Raw genomic sequence first — 25,212 nt, forward strand, 5'->3', positions numbered from 1 at the left:
TTAGCAAAAATTTGGGAAGTGATGCACCGTTTATAGCGATTCAACTCAAAATACCATTTCGAGAGGAATATTTCATATTTTACACATACATACAAATTGCACAAAGATATATCTAAATCATAATAACATATAAAAGAAATATTAATAAATCATATGATATCAACTGAATATATCATCAACTGAAATGTTGATAATTCTTCATCCCAAGCCGAATTAGTAGTTGCTGTGCTGTGACTTATCTCACTTGTCTGGCAGGTAACATCAAAACAAGCCCACGAAATTCATCGGGTCAAGGACTGGAAGATTGCGCCTGCCGTTGGCAACAGCCTCTAGCACCATACAGGTGATAATAAGACTTCGATCAATTCCATCCCAGTTTTGAAGGAGACGGGTTCAGAGGGTCTCCCACCCTCTCGAGAGGACTTTCGGCTTGCCGCGTATTTAGAGTACTCCCTTGCCGCACAGACACTTTGCATTTACAAACATCCATGCCTTCTCCTGGATTCGAATCTGGGCCTTTGGATAGGCAAGCATCGTTGCTAACCATTATTCCGGTTGGGCGGTCGAATTAGTAGTAGGATAAAAGAAAGAAAACTTATGAGCAATGTAAAAAATATAGTCCAATTTAGCAGAAAGTGTTTCTTTTCAGATATTATCTCGATTGGGAGAAGATACTTCAGAAGATATTGGCAACACTATTATACGATTTTATGTTATTGCTCAAATTTCTTGTGATTTGAAAGAATGTATGTACGAACTTACATTAACTGTTCATTGTCCAGTATGTTTCAATGAAATTAATTTATTTGGCTCATCGAATTTAATTCCTGCTACGTCAGCCGTGGCAGTTGTAGTCTTTTCAACCATTCTTTCAACCCAGCTCTGAATATTACAATATATCATGAATGTTTTCAGTCTCTTAACAGCAGCTACAATGGCAAAGAGATTTTACTTACTTTTTATTACCTTCCTTCTTGCACCCGCACATCATGGTTTACTGATAGGTGCAAATTAGGTTAATCGATTTTTTTTTTTCAAGTGGAATCAGTGCAATGCAAAGAGCTTTTCAATTTACAATTGACAACAATAGAACTACTTCTGTAGTATTAACAGAGGGAGAAATGTGCTAGGAAGAAAATAATATGTATTAAAAATGTAAAAGAAGAAAGGAAATTGTTCTTTTATTTGTTCAACAGCTTATGGATCTGTGCCTCATTATTCTGCTTGTTAATTATGTGTTTATCTTTGCTTTTCCATTTGGCATTTTACGATATACAGCGTGTTTCGGGATTAAGCTTTACTGAAATGAGGTAGCTTTCTTTTTTAAAAAATTCCTACCATTAGCTCACACTCTGTCTATATCTTCTTCAAATTTTCAATCGTGAATAAAATACTTTTCATTCATCCACACAAGTTCAAATACATTTTTTTAACTTGCAGTGGATGACACTTGATGGTAACAGAGTTTTTTCACATATAAGTCAATTCCTACTTATTTATTACTGTTTATTGGAACTAAAGATATGCTATGTTTATTAAATATATTATAAGACTTACAAATAATGACCGTTTATTAGGAATTCTCACGTGCTGTAAAATTAATTTTATAACAACTTATAAACAATAATAGTACATGACTGTGATAAATGGGATTGTAATATACAGGGTGTTTATAAAGTCCCGGACCCATTTTGACGCTTAATAACTCATACAATAATAAAGATAGATTAAAATTAATAACATAAATGGTTAGATAGACTCAAAAAGTTTCATGACCCTTGTCAATAAACTTTCACGTGCGCCTCCTTCGTCGCACGGAAAATATCAAGTCGATATTCAATTTCACGCCAGGTACCGGCAAGCATGTCGGCATCCACAGAGGCTATTGCGGTTGTAATTCTGGCTTTTAGGTAATCAATGTTAGACACTCTCCTCCTGTAAACGTTGTCCTTTACAAATCCCCAAAGGAAAAAGTCCAGTGGCGTTATATCAGGTGATCTGGGTGCCCAAGGAATTGGACCTCCTCGCCCAATCCATCTTCCTGTAAAATGGTAATTCAAAGAACTACGAACGATGGTACCCCAATGAGGTGGTGCACCATCTTGTTGCCAAAAGACATGTAGCTGAAGCTCTTTTAGTTGTGGAAATACGAAGTTTTCCAACATGTCTAAGTATACGATTGATGAGACCGTCTTTTCTGTAAAAAAGAAAGGCCCAATGACTGTGTCGTGCATCAGTCCACACCACTCATTAACCTTTGGCGAAGCTCTTTGTGCCTCACGGTATTCATGGGGGTTTTCAGATCCCCATATGCGCACATTATGGCGATTAACAATGCCAGAAAGTTGAAAGGATACTTCGTCGGAGAACATTATGCGTTTCAGAAATTCAGCATCATCTTCTATCCTTTTTAGCATAGCTGTTGCAAAGGCCATCCTCCTAGGCCTATCGTCCCTTTCCAAAACTTGAACAATTTGAACTTTGTATGCATGCAGTCTTAAATTTTTCGTAAAAACCTTGTACACCGTCGAAATTGGCATGTCCAATTCTCTTGCCGCTGATCTCACAGATCTTCCGGATTGTGCAAAAATGTATCTCTGACACGCTCAACATTAAAATCACTTCTGCAGGGACGTCCGGAACGTTTCTTATCTGTGATAATTCCAGTTTCTAGAAAATTCCTTTTTTCCACCGCAAGATGCTGCTTTTGGATGGAGGTTCTTTTTGGTAAATTCTTCTGCAATTTCTCTGTATTTGCATTATGGATTTCGTTCATAAAAATCTGTGCTTTCTCTTGCGGTGTATGCATTCTCCTTAATATCCGGTCGAACAAAACATGACATACAAAAGTACAAGAACAAACACATCAAAAGTAGATGTAACATTGCAATAGTTGCCAAAAACAAAAGAGAGAAAAATGCAATTAATAAGCAGACGATATTTAGAAAAGGACTTAAGCTTCAGATCGGTTAATACAGATGCTATTCGCACATTTTTAGACAATTTTCATCGTATTTTCAGAAACATTTTACCTCAACATTTTGTGTTTTAAATGTTCGATTTCATAACCGATATTCTTCACTACCCTTCTACACCATAATTTCCCAAGACAATAAAGCCTTTGATAGTATTGGAAGAGGTATTTTATCCCATTCCTGTTGAACAGCTTTCCGAAGTCCAAGGAGAGCTGTAGATCGACGTCTGGAAAATCCGCTTTTTGAAAGTCCAAAAATGCAAAAATCCATGGAAAGTACATTATGAGATTTATTTTTAGTACATTATGAGATTTATCCGTTAGTTATAGCCTTGATACCCGTTTCTTCTTCCATTTTTCCCCCAGATAATTAACAGTGGATTTCGACATGAGGCTGCTTCCTTTGCCTTAATGCAGTTCTACTGATTGATAGCACTGTGGGTAAACACAAGGCATTCCATATTCGAAATCTGAGTATAAAATATGTTCCGGATAAAACGCGTTGATCTTAACATTTTTCTTGAAAAACCAGCAACAATCATGAATCCCTTTGGAAAACTTTCTTTTTGATTCTTTGAACCATGTTTTAAGATATTTGATGACAATAAATGGATCTCTTTTTGTTTCAGGCATTTAAATACACCCTCGATTCGTCTATTGCGACAACATTTTTCCATTTTTGTCCGTATAAATGTTTCTCGTAAAGAATTCTGCAGCACGTTCTGCGTATGGCTATATTTCGTGGAGAACGTTGATGCACAGTATATTTTTTCGCCATTTTAAAGTTCAAATCAGCATTAATCACTTTATTTATAGTTAACACTGAGCAATATAATGATTTTTCAACTGTCTTTTGATTTGGAGGATTTTTTTTTAGCATACCTTTGCAACATTCGAAACATTCCTTTTTTTTTCCTTGGATATGTATTTAGAACAATTTTCCCACTCGAAGGCAAACTTTGAAGTTTTTTCTTTTCTTGTTGACAAGATTACCTGTCGTAGCTTTAGATATCGAGAAACCATGGCTTTCACAGCGTTTATTAATAACAAGATACCAATAATGCTCTTTAGAAAGAACCCAACCATAGCCCCATCCATTGCTTCTCTAAAAACGCCATTTTGCATGAAAATAAAACTTTCAAGTGGCAGATGATAATTTATACTTTCAAAAATATTGCTGCAATTAGAAAAAAATTTCCAAATGGATGTTTTTTTATAGCTAAGCAAAACTGTCTAAAAATCAGTACTAACAGCTACTGTAGTATCACAAACTTGCAGTTACCAAGTCGAGGCCCAAAATGTGAGAATTCAACCCAAACTCGTGGCTCAAAAACGTGGGAATTCAACCCAAAGACGTGGCCGAAAAACATGGGAATTGAACTCAAAGTCGTGGCCCAAAAACGTAGGAATTAAACCCAAAGTCGTGGACCGAAAACGTAGGAATTAAACCCAAAGTCGTGGCCGAAAAACGTGGGAATTCAACCCAAAGTCGTGGCTCAAAAACATGGGAATTCAACCCAAAGTCGTGGCCCAAAAACGTGGGCCCATAAAACTATCGTAACTGGAAATATTTTATGGCATTCTACTACAGTTTTTGACAGAATTTAAATATTTTTGAAGATTAATATTTTATATTTATATTATAATATTTTATATTTCTTAATTAAAAAAAAACAGATATCTTTTCACTTTTTTCTTTATATTTGGTATACCTGTGAGGTATTTTATGTTGTTACTAGCCGCTATGCGGTCAGCCTTTGTCTGGCTTTTAAATGTACCAGAATAATACCTAAAAGAAACACCAAACTTTAAATTTAAAAACTGCACAGAATTTTACTCTACAGAAAAACTTCATCAAAAAAAAACAAACAACAACAAAAAAGAAAAAGCAGAAATTTCAATAAATTTCATTAAAATTAATTCAATAAAATATATTGTATATAAAAAAAATTACAATGAAATAAGCAATATCCCTTAACACAAATATTAAGTATCCTAATAAACAAATTAACCGACTTTCCGTTACAAAATCTTAAGAATTCAAATGGTATAAAGTTAGGAGCATTGTTTCCTAAAAACAATCATATAAAACTTTTTATATAATTAAAATTATATATAATTAAAACATAATATAAAAAATTACAATGAAATAAGCAATAAATCTCATATTTTCAAAAGAAAACAGTCAATCCAGTATCCAAAGCAATGAATAAAAAATTGCTGCCAAAACTACATTTCTAAAAGAATGAAACTATCATCAGAAAGCAATAACCAATCGGAATTGTGCTTTGCGAATGACATAATTCAAAATATACAAACCTCTTTGCCATTAGATAATAAAGAGAGAGGGGTAAAGGAAATTCTTTTTGTTGTGCCTCGCGAGACTCGTGCGCGTCAGAATAAGATTGCGATGTGCGTGTTGCGTGTATAATTAATAATATTTTATTTCATATTTTCAACAGTCAGCAGTGCAGTATACAAAGCATTGAATAAAAAACTGTTGCCAAAACCACATTTATAAAAGAATGAAACTATTCAAAATGATGCGATTTCATTAAAAAAGGTAAAATAAAAAGAAAATCTGATTCGAGTTTTAAAAAAATCGCTTCGAAGTGCACTGGCTCTTGTCTAGATGCACCTATGTATCAAATTTCGTAGCCCTAGGTATTAGCTTACGCCCAGCACGAACGAAAGACACACAGACAGACTCTCTGTTTTATTATCTGTAGAGATAATTTAAACTCTTTTGCTATAACTTCTCATTTTCGTAGCCCTCACCAGGAGGCAAATTAAAGTGGAGTGAATTAAATCGAGATTTTAGAATGTTTCAGATATACAACTTTTGACAAAAGAATTCGTGGTTTATTTTCAACCGCCCGGCTCTGTCGTTTATATTCCTGCTTTGGCCATTTTGCTCTTTAATTTGAAATTTCAGCTTAATATTAATTTCAGTTATTTTAAAAATACTAGCAGGTAGGTGACTTTGTTTGTACGCCCAACTCGTGCTTTCTATTGATTTCAAGATTTAATAAAAAGATAATTTAGAACATTCTTAAGACTTTGTTATAATATTTTAATCAGAGATATAATTCACTTGTTACTCTGCGACGGTCACAATTAGAATTCTATGAATCTTATAAATTTCTTTTAAATTCCAATTCATGTTAATCTATAATACACATCTTTGAGACATTTCATAATTAATTTTTATAAGGTGTTTTCACCCTTCTTTTCGCATGCCTTTGTGGTGTAACTGGAAGCACGTTTGGCGCGTATTCGGGAGGTCCAGAGTTCGAATCCCAACAGATGCAATGAGGATTTTTTCCGTTTCCTGCCATCAAAAAAATTATAAATGACTCTACAAGCGGCCCCCGAACTAAAAGATGGTGGATGATAATTCGTTATCAGCTTGGCGACTAGGTCACCTAATCCCTAGGCGCCCTTAAAAAAAGGAGCGTATAAAGTGTAAAGACATTAGGTTACTTTTAAAGCAGGAGTGATGAAAGATGAGCAACGCCTTCGCCGGGAATCGAATCACGGACCCCTCGAATACACGCCGAACATGCACACCACTACACTACAAAGGCATGCTGAGAAGACTGGAGAAATGCCTTATAAAGGTATTTTCTCCTACCTTTCTGCATGCCTTCGTGGTGTGACTGCAAGCACACTCGGCGCGACTTCGAGAGGACCAGAGTTCGAATTCCGAGGAGGGCATTCTACATTCGTCAGTTTCCTGGATCTCTATAACCTAATGACTCTACAAGGTACTAAAACAGTTAGTTTTGATTGCGGGCATAAACATTTAGAAGTAAACCCATAAAAACTGTTATACAGCCAAAACGTTTTCTTCTGTAAAATATTTAAAATTTGAAAAATGCTTTTATTAAGTTAGTAAATGGCAATAAATTGTAACAAAAATATAGCACAGTATTTTAGCTTCACAGCACTGGAATACGCTTAGGTCATACCTAAGATCGTTGCTCTTTGAATAGACTTCGGAAGGACTTCTTTGGGAAAGACTTCAGTTATATGATTGATCGTTAGATGTTCAATTACTTACGGAAAGTGCGTTGAACTTCGAAAAATCGATAATAAAAATTTGAGTCTTTCTTTCTGGCCTGCCGTGAATAAAAGGAAAGTGAAGGAATTGGACTGATATCTGGAATCTCTCGGTATCTTAAAAAAAAAAAAAAAAAAAAAAAATGATAGAGATAACACACGACTTCCTTGTACGGAATATTAAATCATACACAATTTTTGCTGCAAAGTTATTTGCTCGAACTTCAATTAGAGATATATTTCTTATTCAATTCCTTCAGCTCTCACTTCGCGGCAAATGGAAAATACTACTGCGTGCGTACGGGTTCATAAAAATTGAACGCAGGTAGGCCCGATGATAGGTTGATAAAATTTATTTTACGAAAGGAAACACCTCACAGTTCTGAAACCTTCCTCAAAAATAGCCATAGAACTCTTCGCAGCATCACAGAGTACCATCAGTAGTTACACTTCAAAGAACGTTAAACACAACCCGATGCAAAGCGCATCTAAAGAGCGAAGCTAACTCGAAGAATCTCAGCACTCCGAACTCGCACTTAACTAACAACAACTAACAACTAACTTTTACAACTACATACAATATTAATTACAGTTTATTCAGTTAACAATATCCATTATAGTTACACATGGACTGGACCAAAATGTCGCCAAGTTTGGCTACTTCTGCTTATTTCTCGCCAAATTCGGTGATAAAATTTAGTCACCAAAACCATTGCCTGCTTGGCGGTGTCTAGCTAATTTAGCTAAACAGCCATTTAATGAATGTTATAGGTATTCCGCTGTATTCTTACGTTTCCAGCCAGTTTCGCTCCTCTAAATTTTACATGTTACATTATACAGAAAAATACAACAATTTCACTTATGATTGCTCTAAAATCATCTATCTCTGTACAAAATTCGTAAAAATACACATAAGCTCAAAACATTTTCATTAAAAACTGTAAAATGTATAAAAACCTAAACTATAAAATACAGTTTAAAAAAAATTATAATAAAATTAGAGTTTCTGCGAAAAAGCAAACAATTCAGCCAACGGGCAGCACGATGAAATTTTCGTTGCTCAAAATATAAAGTGAACTCTTGGTCACACTGTGCAACAAGACACTGAAGTTAGTGCACCAACTGACTTAATTCTGTTCTACTAACAATTTCAAATGTAAACAAATGGCTGCCTCATTAGCCTAGTGCTACTTTAACTTTTCAATTATTGATAATTCTACAACTGCAGATTAACTAAAGGCATAAAAAACTTAACCTGAACGTAAGTATAACGTAATTCAGCCACTTTTAAACAAAAAATGCACTTACTGACTTATAAGAATAAAAATACTGAAATCACGGAGCTGGGTAACAGGGTTGGCCCTTCGGGGCCCACAAGCGGCGAGCGGTAAGTCGCTGAACACTGGTAGTTCGATCTGAGGTTCGAATCCGCGAGCGGACTGGCTGCATGAGCGTTTTCGTGGTTCCCCCATGTGTAACGCGTATACGAGCCAGTTTCACTTAGACAGTCCTCCACGAAGGCAACCTTTCCCTCAGGCAGATATATCTTGAGGCTTTGAATTAATCACATAAACCAAACAAACCTTGCGGTCGACTTTCACATCAAAACCAAGACTTCAAATGACTACAGAAAGAGAAAGTATCTAACTGTGTGCACTTCTGTAACTCACCCTCTCTGCAGAATTATTTATCCCTCAAGCATTCCGCCACACACACACATACATATTTTTCCCCTTATCGCTTTGTCCATTCAGTATCCCATCGTTCGAAAGCCTGGGAAAAATCATCGAATGAATGACTTCAAAACATAAGAGCATCGCAATTCTATCTTTCAGGTTTCTTCGTAAAGAAAAGGATGCGCGTTATGTGGCGAATATACCTAAAAACAAAAAAAAATGTAATTTGAAATTAAAGGTGCGCGTTTTACAACAGTGCGCGTTATACGTTGCAATGCACGGTAAGTCTTTTTCGTACTTTGCATTTTACATAAATGATTTATGAACGCATTAAATATGAAAGTAATATTTATGATTTGATGATTACACAATTTTCAAGAATTTCAATTTCTAAAACTTTAAAAGTCTGAATAAATTGTTGCCACCCAATATTACCGCCGTGTGTTATATTTAAAGAAATTAAATAAAGAAGAATCTGCATGAATGTATGTATGTTTCTCGCGCTGTAATAAAAGGACGGTACCTAGAGCCTTCAAAATTTGAATAACATACGTCTCCACCCGAATATAGGCATGGAGAAGCCCAAATTTGGAATTTATTATGTATTTCATATTTTATAAAACATTTATGAGTTTTTGATTAAGACATTCAACGAATTCAAAGCGAGCAATGGGAACACTGCACAAAAAGAAGAAAAAATTTATCTCTAGCGCGGGAGACTGTGTATCGGAAATTCTAAAGATAAGCACTTTTAAATTATTTTGCGATATTGCTGTTGCATTGAATTTTATGGTTTAAGTTCGAAGATTATGATGGTTATTACATAAAGGTAACTCGCAAATCGTTAAAAAAACTCCCCTATGGGCCTAATATAAAATACGAAAGCTTTTCTGTTATTTTTATTTCTGTTACTTTTATTAAATATATAAGTACATATTTCCTCTAACACGGAAGAGTTCTGATTATTCATTAACATTTTCAAATATATCTAATATCTTAAACTGATTACGTATCTAATTTATAAATTCATTTGCTTTTAAACTTTACGTAATATATGTGGAATTTAAAATTTGAATTGCTTTCATATACTCATTGACAAATTTAAGGTAATTATACGCAATTTTATGTAAACCCATTTATGTGAATAATGAATTTCATGTAACACTAGAAAGTAAGATATGCACGATATTAACTTTTATTTAGTTTTGTTTCCTTATCATTAATAATGTGAAATTTTGTTTCTTACTTTTTGAATTAATGAAATATCTATAGTAATTTAAAATTACTTTAATCATTTTTTAATTTGAAAGACTTAATCTTTCTCCCACATCACTCTTTCACACAAAGTCAGATTTTATAATATCGAGTTTTGAAATAAAAATTAAAAAGAAATAATAATAAAATCTAAATCTAAATCCAAAGACTGTTGTATTAATCTCGAATCAACAATATGTTTTAAAGAACTTAAACCAAAGTACTACATTCATCGGTATATATAAAGAACTTATTCCCCCAAACGTGCTCGGGAAAAAAAATTGAATGAAAGCATTTTTCACTGAACGTAATTTAATGTAATTACATCGCGTATGGGACAACTAAGTAAAACAGAATCAAAAGCCGAGAACATGTACACCTGGAATCTAACCTTCATATTTCAAGAAACCACAGTGTGATAACTTACGAAAAAATGTAATTTGCACATGCCAGAAAGTAAAGCAGAGGGGGCCTTCACAAATTCAGAGCTGTCTAGCAACATTTCAGAGCTTCGTGAGGAGAAAACTGATACGATTAGCTCACAGAATCACTGAACTTTTTTTTAATAATCGACACAATGTTATTTTCTTAAATGTTTATTAAGAATTAATTATGAGTCTCAATGATAAATATTGAAGAAGTAGTATGCATATTCATTTTTAAATAGCTTGTCTGTTGCTTTAACCAGAATCACAAATTAAATTCATTTTGTATAATTAAGAAATTTAGAGATTATGAATAAGTTTTCAGCTCTTTCACTTAGATTTATTAATTTAGAGCTTTGGATAGTGTGATAAAAGAAGCTTAAAAAAGAATTAAAACATGTTTACCATTCTAAAGCTTTTATATTATTCGTTAGCTTTAAAATTGACATTTTCTTATTTTATAAATAAGAAGCACATTTTACAATTTTTTGTGTTTTGCTTTGTATATATTTTGTTTGAATTTAAATAATTCCTGTTACTTTTAAGACGTTTGTAAGCTTCTACCTCAGTTTTAATTTTACATTTTCTCTTTCAAATTTTAAATTGAAATTTCAATAAATCTTCAAAAAGTTTATTCTAACTAGCAGCAAGCTCGCCAGATGAGCGGGCTGCGGCCAAAACGAAATTTAGAAGTTCTATGTGCACTTGAAAAGAAACTGTATAAAATGTTCCAATATGAATGAAATCAGTACTTTCCAAGCAACAAAATCAATTCGTAAATAATTTTTTTGGTGCCAAACCAGAAAGCAAAGATTTTTGACACTTCTGGTTAATACGTATATCGCGTTATGACATCATGATTTAAATTCAATGTAATATAAGAACTTTCTCTCAATATCAGTAAAGAAATTAATATGGCAATGAACGTATCGTATCAGTTATCTTAACCTGAAGCAAAAAAGTTGTCAACAGCAGCTATTTATTTAAAATGCCGACATTAACAAAGCGTTTTCGACATACAGTGACGTCACACGCAATCACGTGTTTTCTTCAACGTCAGAATATGACCTTATGTAATAATAATAATATGTTTAATATTTAGCAATGCTATTTGTACATATATTTCATATTTTGTAAAACTTACAAATTTGGGATAAACAAACTCTACGATTTGAAAGTGAGCACTGGCAACACTCTTCAAAATAAAGCAGATTTGTAGCTCCAGCGCCCGAGACTGTTGCCACTCAGAAAAAATGAGTTCGCGTATTCAGAATTTTTAATTAGTATGTCGACTGATTAAAGTCGCACGAAGATGAGGATGGTCGAATAGGCTTTCCAAGAAGTTTTACAATGCGAGGGTACGTGGAATGACGTCATGTCCTTTCTTCAACTACAGAATATGACCTTAGGTAATATGTTTGGCAGTGCTGTTTTTATCTCATACTTTGTAAAACTTACAATTTTTTTAAACAAATTCTATGATTTGAAAGCGAGTACTGGCAACACTCATCGAAATAAAGCAGATTTGTATCTTCAGCGGCCGAGGCTGTTGCCACTCAGAAAAATGAGTTCGAAAATTAGCATTTTCTGAGTTTTTAATTAATATCTCAACTGATTAAAGTCGTACTGATTAAAGGATGATCGAAATAGTTTCCCACGAATTTTTGGAATGCGGGAGTACCTCTTTCGAAACTTAATTCGCCGCCATTCCGGAGGGGATGATGCCACAAACGAACAGACAGACGAGCACAAATTTTAATACCACATGCTAATTTAAACAAAAGAAATGTTATGCTACATATACTTAAGACACTTTATGCTTATTTTTAAGCTGTTATATAGTTGTTTCAGAGTTGTTTAAATTAAACAAACAGGGCAGTAGTAAGTGGACAAGACACCAAGTTTTTGTCTTTAGCGGTGAAAGTCTACTCTTGTCGCATTTTTTTACCGTATAAAGATCCTGCGAAACGTAATAATAGGGGAAGGACATTTCCGTCTAACGTAGCAGTGTAGTGGGTGATGGTTCTATCACTAACAGCACAGCCAAATTGTCCTACTCTATTATCTCTCCTTACCATTACGTCTCACACTATTTATGTACAGTAGTACTATAGGACCGTATTTCTGAATGCAAAGTCCTGATATCCTGTCCACGTATTACTGTCCTGCCTCTGTGTAGCAGAAAACGATGTTGTAACTATGCCCTAATTACGACCCACAAGTCTGCAAGGTCCAAGATTTCAGAATTCCGCAAAATACATCAATAATTTGTACTAAATCAGTTTTTCTGGAAAATATCAGCAAACTATAAGAGAGAACTTTGGAGAATCTGAAAGAATGTTCCTTCTAATGATTCTCCTGGTTCTGACTGTATCTCTTTCTTCAGCTCGCAAGAATATAAGCCTTTCCAGAACTGGAAATATTTCTTCATCCTAGTTCAGTATCCTACTACGAGAAAAAAAAAAAAAAGATATAAATCGCAGTTTCAGGATTGACTTCGACCGTAATTCGTTTTTAATCCGATAATTTCTCCTAAATTTGCTTTTTTCTTTCTTACGAAAATTAGAAAACAGAACTTTGTAGATTCTGAAAGAATTGTTCCTTCTAATAATTCTCCCAGTTCTGACTGTATCTCTTTCTTCAGCGTGCAAGAATACAAATCTTCCCAGGACTGAAAATATTTCTTCATCCCAATTCAATATCTCACTACGAGAAAAACAAAAATATAAATTTAATCGCAGTTTCAGTATTGATTGGGAGATTTTTTTTATGTGGGAATTTAACTAATACACAGTTTGCGTGTCATTTGCCCATAAACATGAACGTATTAAAAAAAAAAAAAAAGTCTTTGATGCCTTTATCTTAAGACGTATTACTGAAAGCAGAATACAAAGCAAGACGGCGATGGGCAAAACAAAAGTTGATTGATTGGTCATTCTTTGATAGCAGAATAATGGCTTCAAAGTTTTGTTCCTGTCCTTGGATTATCCCCACAATTCATTACTTGAGGCATTATATCATAAACTTATCTTAAAGTAAGTGCAGCGCAGCATCAGGGTCTTCACTATACTGCAATCAGCTGCAGGTTGTTATATTAAAAATAAAACAAACTAAAAATTTACAAGCGTAATCGTTAGCTTTAAATAAAAAAACAATGCTTTATAATGCGGAAAAAATAATACTTTTGATATAGGCGTGTCCAGAGACCTTATAATACTACAGTTTTTTTATGCTTTCCATGAAAACAAACCTTTTCATTTTTATGTGTAGCGTATATAACATCTTTAGCGTTTTCATTTTTATGTGTAGCGTATATAACATCTTTAGCGTTTTCGAGGAATTAGGTAGCATTCATAAAGGTAACATTCAAACATTTTCGACGTCCTATGTAAGCACCACATTGCACTAGGAGGAAGTAAGCACACAAAGTCAATGGTGGACGACAAGGTACCCACCTAAAAAAACGAAGAACATAGACATCCACCGTCCTCCAGTGTTGACCAAGGAAGAATCAAAATCCCCAAGGACAACTTCGATGTCAAAAGCATGTAACGCCCCCACAGCTAAGGGCTAGACAAGACAGCAACATATGGTCCCTGCCGAGCCCAAAACGGAGGTTTTAGTACTGTGAAGATTATACACCCCAGTGGCCGAGTCTGCCTAAGTATAGATCCTAGCCAGTAGCCTCACAGGATTACCGGCGTCGACCACCGAGGGAAAAAGCGATCACCACGGTTAATTCCGGTATAAATTAAACACATTAATAAGGAAATGTACTTACATTTACTCTTCGCTTGGGGGAACAATTTAACTAGCACCCTCCGAAAATCGGCTTCCTAGGCAATAGTTACCTGGGGCGCCTATGTTAAAAGATGATCTATGCTTAAAGCACTCTTTTACATTAGCAAAGGCATACAAGTCCATTTCTTTTCCTTAATATATATACACGGCAAAGACTACTCCCGAAGAAATGTCGAATCCGCCACTTTCCTAAAATCCCAAATCTTCAAGTTGAACCTAAACTTACCTAAACTTTGTGTTTTGTTGTGTACCTAAACTTTTGTATTTTAAATGTTCCATTTGATAACCCTCATTCTTTGTGTATGGGTACCCTTTGTGTACGGGAATGACGACACATGTCATCCCCGTACACAAAGAGCGTCATCCCGTTCTAGCGACCTTCTCTTATTTGCGGTATGATGGTAAATAAAGAGAAAGTCGCTAGAACTTGAAGTGCCAGTTTTAAAGCAACAAACTACTAAGTTGCATATTTTACAGACGACTTTCCTTGTATTTACCGAAATATTTTACCTAAACTTTTGTGTTTTTGTGTTTTTACACACGTCATTCCCGTACACAAAGAGCGTCATCCCATTCTAGCGATCTTCTCTTTATTTACATTATGATGATAAATAAAGAGAAAGTCGCTAGAACTTGAAATGCCTATTTTAAAGCAACAGACTATTTTACCTAAACTTTTGTATTTTAAATATTCCATTTGATAACCAAGAGGGTTATAGGACGACGTCTGAACAATGCGCTTTTTAAAAGTCCAAAAGCGCAAAGATCTGTGGTGATACGTCAGAAGATTTAATAGGGATATGAGTGAAGGGTTATGGCCTTCATACATGTTTCTTGTTACACGCTTTCCAAAAATTAGAGGCGAATTTTGACGTGCGGCTGCTAGCTTTGTCTTGATGAAGTTCTACTAACTGATGGCACTGTAGTTAAAGAGAAAGTATTTCGTATTCGAAAATCAGCCATGAAATATGTTCCTGATGGCATGGGGAGTTGACCTTAACAGTTTTCTGCCCTCTCTTTAATTTTCATTTATCACTATACCAAAAATCAGCAACAATCATAAATCCCTTTGAAAAACGTTCTTAGATTCTTTAAACCATACTCTAAAATAGTTTTCTCCTCTTTGATGATAATAAGTAGACCTCTTTTTATTGCGTCATTTAAGTAAACTCAAGATTCATCTATTGTGATAATATTTTTCCAGTTCTGTCCGAATAATTATTTCTCATAGAGAATTCCACAGCGTGTTCTGCTTTCGGCGATATGTCATGGAGAAAGAAGACGCACATTATGGTTTTTCGCCTTTTTTAAAATTGAAATCAGCATTAATCACTTTGCTTACAGTTGAAATTGAGCATTGTAAGTGTTATGCAATTGGCCTTTGATTTCGAAGATTTCCTTTTAACATTAAAGTTTTTACCTTTGCAACAATCGTAACATTCCGTTTTCTCCTTGGCTTTATTTCTTTCTGATAATATTACCTATCTTTGCTTTAGATACCGAAACATCATGGCTTGCAAAGCATTTTTTAATAACTAAATACGCATAATTTTCTTCAGAAAGAGTACAAGCATAACCTTCCATCCTTTGCTTCTTTAAAAGCGCCATTTTGAATAAAAACAAAATTCTCAAAAGAAGATGATAATTTACACTTTCAGAAATATCGTTGCAATTTTAAAAAAATTTCCCAAGAAGGCGATTTTTTTATAGCGAAACAAAGTCGTCTAAACAGAAATATATTATACAAGTAATTATCTTGGCCACAGATAACGAAAGCTCAGATATCGAAAAATAATGCAGTTAGAAATGTCCTTAGCGATGTGTTTCGACATTTTGGGGCGTTAGATTATTACGTGCGCTAGCATGCGTTTGTCATCCACATGCTTTCAAAACTATTTTCACTGCATGAAGCATAGCACTACCCTATGCCGGTGAGCTATGAACTGATCGCTAGTCAGCGGCTTTACGCATCGCCAAAGGGATATGCCTACAGCGACAAAATTTGAAGTAATAAATTTCTTGAATTTGAAAAATTAAATTGATGTCCAAAAAGAAGGCATATTTATGAATATATTCAAAAAAGTTTGCCACATATTATAAAAAGCACGCATTTAATTTAAAAAAAAATATTAGATTATACAGTCTCTTATTCCTTTAGTTTATGTATAATAATAATAACAACAAGAAGTATATATCCATATTTTCACCAAAACTTCAGTCAGTACGCTGATAATCTGTGTTGAAATCACTGATGCTGAAGCAGTGTGTATTGTTTAATTGACACAAATTTCCAGAATTTCTTAGTCTGTGACTCTGTATTTACCACTTCACCGTTTCTCGAAACAGACTCGTCGATTTGAAAAGTGTGTTCAGGCGTCAGCACCGGCACACATTCGTCAAAATGCATTGTACAAAATCGTCAAAATGCATTATGTTAAATTTGGTAAAAATTGTTAATGCCCGAGAGAGATTCGTGTGTTTTCCAACCCACCCCCACCCCGAATGCAACGATAATGAAAAGAAGTGATTTATGCTTAATTGGTCCCACTCTTTCTACAGCGGGTTGTATAACGATCATAGAAAAGAAAGTTTACTTAAAAAGATGGGAAATAGAAATGCACGTTTTGCTCTCTTTCAGCTGACATTGCACTGGAACTACTGCTCATTTAAAAGAGTGCCTTTTAAGGGATTGTGTTTGTTAATCTTCAGGTAAGAGACTAGATAATGCAAAAGAATATTTTATCTTAGGTAGGGAGGCAATATTGAACATATTTTGAGGGTGATAAGTAGACGGTTTTGTAAATATGTCTTAATAGTTGGCGAAAGGGAAAAAAAGACTGCGTAGTTGTGAGCCTTTAAGATAAGGATTTGGTAACCTGATTCGAGGAAATGAAAGCATTCATCTTAAGAAATGAAGAAGCTGGAAGCTTCTCTCTTTACGGATTTTGGACAAAAACAGAAGTCAGGAACAAAATGTTGCAATCAATAAAACAAATGTGAGAAAGATGGCATCGCAATCAAATTTATGTGCTGCGAAGTAAAAATTTACATATTTTAAAAATATTATTTATTTGAAATATATATTAAATAATTTTTAGACACTTTTTTTTTTTTTTTTTACTTTATTTCTTCTTTACTACATGGTACAGCTTTATATCAATAAAAAATTAAGTATTAGCTCAAAAGGGAGTTGCTATTAATCTCAAACCAGGATTTGGTGGCTTATCACTTTAAATGTCTGAATCACTTTTTAAATTGTTGCCACCAAATATTATCATCTGTATTATATTTAAAAAAATTAAATAATGAAGAACCTGCATAAATGTGTGTATGTTTCTTGCTCTGTGAAAAAACGGCGGTACCTAGAGCCATGAATTTTGAATAACGTAGTGCTCCTCCCGAATATGTGCACCTGGAAGCCCGAATTTTTGATTTCGAATGTTATATTTCCCATTTTGTGAAACTTTAATGAATTTTTAGTAAACTCAACGATTTGAATGCGAGCAGTGGTAGCGCTGGACGGATTAAAACATTATTACCTCTATTATTATTATTATCTTATTTTGCTGTTGAATTGTATATTGTATTGCATGTTGAAGAAATTGATGATTAATAGTAAAGCTAAAAAGACAAAAAAAAAATGGATTAGCAGAAGTCAGTGCAACAGCAGACAGGTAGATTGCGAGCTCAGCGAGAACGCCGAAAAACCTTAACAAATTCTTTTTAAGTTTTTTTAATCAGTGCGATCTTGATTCTGCCATCATTTTTCGATTAATATTTCGCTATAGACCCCTGTATCGTCACTGACCGCTTTAAAATATCATCGACCCGCAGGAGGTTAATATGAATCCCGTTGGAAACCTGATCTACATTTACCTTATGATTATATGTATTTATTTGTATAAATATTCTATTTTGTCCCTTATACTTTACTTCTATAATTTATTGACCGACAGCATTAATTAATTTAAAAATTATCTATGAAATCATACGTAAGAAAATTTCTTTTATCTTATGTGAATTTTCCATTAGAATGTGGATTTGCTTCTGGTCCTTTCGCTTACTTTATAATGAAGGAATGTTGAATTTGAGTCCTAAATCAAGGCTCAATATATTTTAAGCGATTAAAATTAACTTTCGACTTTTACAGCTCAATGACTGCCCATTTAGAGCCTGAAAACAAAAGTTCCAATTGCAAAACATGCATTAAATTTCGTTAGAAAGAAAACGGGTTCCTGTTTTGAAGCTGGTTATTATGTTATCAGTCCTGAATAGTTCCACAACTGCGGGTGCTCTGCTCCGAAAAAAAAAAAAAAAAAAAAAAGATGCGGGTTGCTTTCTCTTGCTCCAACCCTGTTGTACCGAAGACCCTTTTAGGTCACGTGAGTGCCGGAAGAAGGGAAAAGAAGACCTGAGGAATGCGAATGTCCGTCATCGCCGAAAAAACTCGTTTTGACGTGATGGTCAAGACCAGTTTCAGGATAACACCACCTCACGAAAGACCTCACTTCTCTACGCCATTTTACGCTGAAGAAAAGAAATTAAAAATCTCTCAGAGATCGTGAAGGGGAATGCAATGCAATGAGAATAGAAATTTACAGCGGGCAATATGGGGGTATTTTTAATTAGGTCAAGTACATGGTAATAAATCATTAAAGATTTTACATATTTCATTACTTTAACAAATTTTACTTTCTCTTATACATTGTATGCATACTCAGTTGAAATCTTTGATGTGGAAGAGAATGATTTTTTACATTCAAAGGTGGAATCGAAATTAAACTTCTGATATCGTGAGCTAGAACATTTTCTTTTGAAGCGGGGGGGGGGGGGAATGTGAAAAAAAATCTTAGTATACTGTATTTCTTTGCGTATTTTACCCTTTTTACATTCTTGTACGATATAAACGAAATATTGTAATTGCGAAAAATTTGGGCTATCATATTTCAGAGAAAATATTCATTTTGACCTTTCCCGAATCCATTTGAACGATTTGTCTTGCGTGACATCTGTACATTCGGGCAAAATAAAAAGCTTTTTTATTTTTTTTAATTTAATTTTATTTATTTATTTATTTATTTATTTATTTATTTTTTTTTTTTTCTTTTCAAAATGGAATGTCAAGTGGATTTAAAATGGATTAAAAAGCGATTTTTTTTCGTGACGTCTGTACGTACATATGCATCTCGCATAACTAAAAAACGAGTATCATAGAACATTGACCTTTTGCATATTTGATTACTATAACATGTAGTTTTGTGCACCTTCCTTTTTGGTTGCGATTGGCCTCGCCAAATATATATATATTTAACTTTCTGTTAGTCGCTTATGAAAAATATATATATATATTGTTACATTGATCTGTTACACTCTGTTACAGGGATTGGTGCCATCAGTTTTTTTATTCTTGTATGTTGGTGAATTGTGAATTTGGTGCTTTAAAAGTGATTGAATTACATTATCCTTATAGTCCGGTTAAGGTTTTCGTGCCTATAGTTAATTTGCATGCAATAGTTGTAGAATTATCAATAGTTTTAAAGTAATGCTAGGGCTACTGAGGCCACCACTTCTTTACATATAAAACTGTTAGTAGAATAGTGGATTAATTCAGTTGTTGCCCCAATTTCAGAGTCTTTTTGCCCAGTGGGACCGAAAGTTAACCTTTAATTTTATGCACCGAAAATTAGGTCTTCCTGCCTGTTGTCCAAATTTCTTGTTTTTAGAAAATATACTTTTGACTGAAAAAAAAAAAAAAAAAAAAAAAAAAAATTTGGGACTGTTTTTAGCTGCATTTGATGTTTTATGTTTCTTTTTGTATTTTACAATTTTTAATGAAAATCTTTTGAATTTTTATGTATTTTTGCCGTGTTGCGAAATGAGAACTGAATGGAGAAGAGAATTTTATCTCTAGTCAAATTCGAGGAAATGCGTTTAAATGATGTGCAGCAAAAAATGTGTATAATTTAATAGGCCGTACAAAGAAGTCATGTAGGGTCCAGATCAGAGATTTTTAACTAATTTTATCGTCCGAAAAACAAGAAAGAAAAATTAGGCGACATGAGTAATTTAATTTTCAAAGGGCACGATTATAATGAGACCACACCAAATTATAATTCTTCATAGATAAATTAATGTAGGTAACTATTGCAATATTATTTCTTTAAAAGAAACCTGCATGCCAATAAGAAAACTTAATAATATTAATATTGCAGTACCTAATAAAATATCGCCATTCCTATTTTTCTGAAACTCAGTTATTATTGTAACACTGTTTAATACTAAAATACTAAGGCAGTGTGTGAAATACATATTGTACCTAAATGAAGCACTGCACCTGATGCCATAGATTTTTTTTTTTTTTTTTTTTTTTTTTCTTTTTCTTATCCAAATCAAAAGGAATTTTTGAACATGTTCTAACGTCTCTAATCTCTGTTTGGTAATCGATTTCAACTCCTTCGCAATGTTATGCAATGCTCGGCATGCGGTATGCAATACTTACGTTCCGGATATGTTTGTGGTCTTCATAATTTTAAACGGTCTCCCATGGTGATTCTAACAATTTCCTTCGTTGATTGGCTCTTATCATTTATTTACTTTCCTAAAACTCATTGCTAATGCGTTTACAAAAAATTTACGAAAAAAAAATCACTTGGAAAATTAGTTACAGCTCCAGTTGTTTACTGAATAGTAGCTACAGATAAAGGGGTAAACAAATGCTGTGCGCGCCGCCATGACATCAAATTCCAGCAGTATTGCAAATAAGTATCGTACACCAAGCAAAAGTTTTCGCGTCCGAGCAGAATGTATACCGAGTTACCACTGTGGTTTAAAAAATGGTTGGTTATACCAGTATATTCCGAAGAATCTATGCTATTGAGCTTGTAGAGACATTAGGATTTTTGAACTAAGAAACACAAAAATTGAGTAATGCCCTCACCGGGACTCGAGCCTGAATCTCTCTAATACGCGTCGAGTGTGCTAACCGTTTCACCACGAAAGAATGCAGAAATGAGAGAGAAAATACCTCATAAGCTTTGAGCTTTCAAGGAAAGTTTTTTCAAGGAACACGGTATTGGAAAAATTCGATGAATAAACTACTGTGAATAACGTCATTTCTGTATAGTGTTTCAGTTAGCATTCATTGCATATTTACAACTATAATGGCGTTGCCAACAATACCTCAGAAAGATTATTTTTATTACTACTATCATTATTTTTCAGTGCTCTTCTGTTAATGATTCTTTCATGAAAGAAAAAATGGCGGCTACTTTAAGTTTCTATCCACCGATCCTTGAAATATGTATATTCTTTTACAGTTATAAATAGCTTTCGTGCAAAATGGTAGCTTATTATGTCATAAAGATTTAAGTTAAGACTATTGTTGTTCGAGGTCAGGAGTGTTTAGCTTTTGTTACGTTCTATGTAATCCGTTACATCAACAGCAACTTCAGTCCTTTCAAAGAAGCAATTTTAAAATCGTCTGGCTTCAGGCAATTAACGCTGACTTTTATTGCGGTTATCGTGTTTAAGCTTAAAATCTCAACTTAATAAATTACTCCCTTCACTAGTCATGTGGCACGTTTTAAATGTTTCTAAAGTTTTATCGATGTTATGTATCTGGGAATTTAAATCAGACATAAAATATTTTTCATTTAAGTTTATAAATAACTTATTTAATAATACTCGCGCTTTTACAATGAAATAAAAATGAGGTATGAATAGGAATTGTGAGACCGCAATATTTTTCAATGGAACTCAAACAGAAAAAATGTGAAACCCTACATATTTTATATTACGCCAAAAGGTGCTTTTTTTTTTTTTTTTTTTTTTTTTTTTTTCATTTACACACACATACACGTTTCGAGAGAACTTGGGCTAACACCTCTTTGGGCTAAAAATATTTAAAAACAGCCCACCTTTAGAATTTCCGATTAACGGTCTCACGCGCTGGAGATAAAAACGTTTCTTTCCGTACAGTATACCACTGCTCGCTTTGAAATGCTGAACCTTTTTCATCAAAAATTCGTTAAAGTTTTACAAAATATGAAATAGATAATAAAACTACATCTAATTTCAAAATTTCGGGCTTCTAGGTCGGGGACTACGTAATTCAAAATTTGATGGCTCTATAAAAACTATAGAAACATACATCAATTCATGCAGATTCTTCATTATTTGATTTTTATAAATATAATACAGGGCGATGATATTTGATGGCAACAATTTGAAAAATTATTCAACGCTTTTAGTGATTCGAAGTAAAATGAGGCTTCGAGACTTATTGCCCTTCTGGGAGTATATATATATGTATGTATATATATATATATAACAAGCAAGGTAGTTATTACAATACTGAATGATCAATTTGGTCTAGAAAACATCTTGCGCAATATGCTGCAAAATAAGTAAATTAGAAATTGTAGTAAGCTCGCCTAAAAGTTACCAGGTGCAGTTGCTCCAAAACGTTCAACACGTTTTAAAAAAATTAATACATATGAAAATCAAACCATTTAACATGTAAAACGTTAAAAAAACAGAATCAGATAAAAAAAAGTAAGCGGAAAATGGTAAATTAGCCGAACTCGACTTCCAAACTGGCTTTTCAAGGGAATTTTTTTTGTTTGAACGTCGAATCAAGCTAACCCCATTACGCGTTTCGCCGAAACAGACAATTGAAACTTTTTCGCTACAAAATTTTTTAATTTAGACAAAGTGTCTTGGAAAATTTTAATAGTCTCAATTCTCTGTTCCAATTTCCCGACGCGTCCGCACAAAATGACACATTAAGGTGTTAAAATATGTAAAAACTATTCCGATACATCTTAAATCTAGACTAAAATAAAAATAAAAATAAAAATAAAAATAAAAATAAAAACAAAAATAAATAGCGGTCTGCTATTAGTCCTAAATATACAAAAACATACGGGCTGGGCCTGCAAGCTTAAAGATTTCGGCAAAAGATGATTTGTTAGGACATTTTGGTATCCTTGTGAATTCATTCTACCTGAAACAAATGCAATTGAGTCCACACCATTGTAAGCAAAACAGCCCCAAGTCATGACAGACCCTCCACCTAATTGGCGCTTGGAGAATATTTCTTTTTGATTTCTTATATCATGCCCGTAAAAATTCCAGTCATCTGGTCCATCCAAATTCCATTTTTTTCGTCAGAAAAAATAATTTCTGTCTATTGGTTGTCCCAGGTCATGACTTTCTGGCCAAAGTTCTAACCCTCTATTTTGTGTCTCTGTAGTAACTGAGGCTTAGTAATTTTGCTGTATAAGTGAACCTTAAAGACCTTCTAATTGTGTTATAAATCGTTTTTGACAAACTTTTAAACCTGTCGTTGGAATCAGTTTCCTGGTTGAGTTCTTTCCAGTAGATACAAGTTGGCAAACTCTTCTTTCATCACGCGAGGACAAAGCCTTAGGTCTTCTCCCAGTATTCTTTTTACCATAATTGTCTTTCAATTTAAAAAAAAAAAAAAAAATGTTGACTACAGTCTTTGATCTTCCTGTCTTTATCGAAATAGCACGACTACTCATTACTGTTGAAGACAAAGCTTAGATCTCTCCTCTTTCACGATCAGTTAACTTCCTACCCTACGCCATCTTCACAAAGATCACCAATACTTCGAAGAAACGTATGACAAATATGAAAATTGCAGCGTTGTCACAAGCTAGTAGTTGCAATGGTAATTACACGATTATATTATATTTATTTTTTAAAAATGACTGGTGGCCTTAAAGTTTTTACTCAGGCACAAATACTAACTTTGTAAATAACCACGTTTCTCATAATTATGTATTTACAAATTATGTTTATAGCATTTATTTCTTATCAATGAACTTTAATAATTAATATTATTTGAATAACTTTTATTTCATTTTACATTTTCTCAAAAATTTTTACTGGCCTTAAAGTTTTTACTCAGGCTGTATAATCATATTTTAATGGTCTCCCAAAAAGTTATTTTTTTAATTGAAAATTATATTATGCTCATTACAAATTCATTAAAAAAATTCAGGCTATGAATTAATGAATACAAAACAGAATAAATTATTTAAATTAAATATGTAAAATTTAAAATACATGAGCAAAAACGAAAAACAATAAATTATTGTACATAAAGGTATAAGGGGATTATAAACTCGTTTTGAATATGAGTAAATAAATTATTTTAAAGCCAGAGGCATTTAAGTGTCAATTAGAATTCTAAGAATGACCTTGGAACACTATGTAAATCTACTGTTCTGTCATTATTATGAAATAGCAGCCATCGACGACTGCAATTCAAGGTATGTCATTTGTCCAAAAGAAAAGTTACGATAAAAATGAGCGAAATCTTACCGCCATCTATCGGCCAGATGCTGTACTTCTAAATAGGTGAAATGAAAGATTTGCAGAATTCGATATGCACTTATATTTCCTTTCCTTCAATGTGGAAGAAAAATGGTTTATGGAAAAATTTTACATATGTTCCAATGTCGAATTTCAATTAATTTGATAAAAAAAAAATCCAATGCAGATACTACACGGCTTCTTTGTAGCCGCTTAAATCAGACACATCTTTTGCTGCACTTGATTTAAACTTATATCCTGGAAATATTTTAACTTAGTTAACCTATTCCTGAAAAGCAAATTGAAAATGAAGTCCAAAATTTCATATTTTGAAATTAAATATTCCGATCAATTTTTGTCACACAAGAATCAAATTTCTTATATTTTATAATTTTACATAACAAGTATAAATTTTTCCGAAATATAAGTACAGTAGAACTCCAATTATCCGAATCAATTGAGACTGAACCCCATTCGAATAATCAAAAATTCGGATAATTTGATTTTTTTCGAAGAAAGGGTCTGCGTACAGTTTAATTACTTACTGTAAATACTGTATGTTGAAAATGGGAGATAAAAACTATTTTTAAAGAAAAAGAGGTTTTAATTAATTACAGTGAAAAAACAAAACCTTTACGTACATGTTATGTAGCGTACTGTACAATATACTAACAAGTGT

The sequence above is a fragment of the Stegodyphus dumicola genome, chromosome 7 (genome assembly GCF_044657685.1).
Source record: "Stegodyphus dumicola isolate Sdum_Otavi_A_Nest chromosome 7, ASM4465768v1".
Classification (NCBI taxonomy): domain Eukaryota; kingdom Metazoa; phylum Arthropoda; class Arachnida; order Araneae; family Eresidae; genus Stegodyphus; species Stegodyphus dumicola.